This window comes from Papio anubis, chromosome 4, assembly GCF_008728515.1.
Source record: "Papio anubis isolate 15944 chromosome 4, Panubis1.0, whole genome shotgun sequence".
NCBI classification, from domain to species: domain Eukaryota; kingdom Metazoa; phylum Chordata; class Mammalia; order Primates; family Cercopithecidae; genus Papio; species Papio anubis.
Genome location: NC_044979.1, coordinates 9,541,370 through 9,541,886, shown reverse-complemented (window position 1 = coordinate 9,541,886; position 517 = coordinate 9,541,370). Strand labels below are relative to the sequence as shown.

The 517-nt window shown below is 43.1% G+C and overlaps 1 non-coding gene across 1 annotated transcript; it reads right to left on the bottom strand.

Moving 5' to 3' along the window:
* Positions 1–219: 219 nt before the first annotated feature.
* On the bottom strand, positions 220–291 carry TRNAC-GCA. Its single transcript has one exon. It is a non-coding gene; the product is annotated as a tRNA-Cys (tRNA).
* Positions 292–517: the final 226 nt, after the last annotated feature.

Sequence of the window (517 nt, the reverse complement as noted above, 5' to 3'; positions counted from 1 at the left end):
TATTCATCTTGTTATATTTAAAGTGGCATTCTTATGGATAGCTTATAGATTTCTTTGTTTAAGTGATTCTCCTGTGTCAGCCTCCCAAGTAGCTAGGACTACAGGTGTGAGTCACCATGTCCAGCTGATGTTTTAAAAAATTATTTTTCGTGGAGACAGAGCCTACCAGATAACAAGGAGTTATTCTATAATTGCCCAGTGTAAAACTGGTAATAACAAAGGGGGCACCTGGATTTGAACCAGGGACCTCTTGATCTGCAGTCAAATGCTCTACCCCTGAGCTATACCCCCGAGGTACTCATTTTCTTTAAATAAAGATATATTAATAATCACAGTCATTCACAAGCTATGCTCTGGCCACCCTGTCTCCTGTAGCTCCCCAGGAGCAACAGGTATGAAGTTATGTAATGCACAACAGAGCAGCTCTTCTGTACAACCCCCTCCACACCTGCCAGCACCCAGCCAATTAAGCTGCAGCGTTAGCTTTTTGGGAAAAGGAGAGTGGTGGGGTTAAACC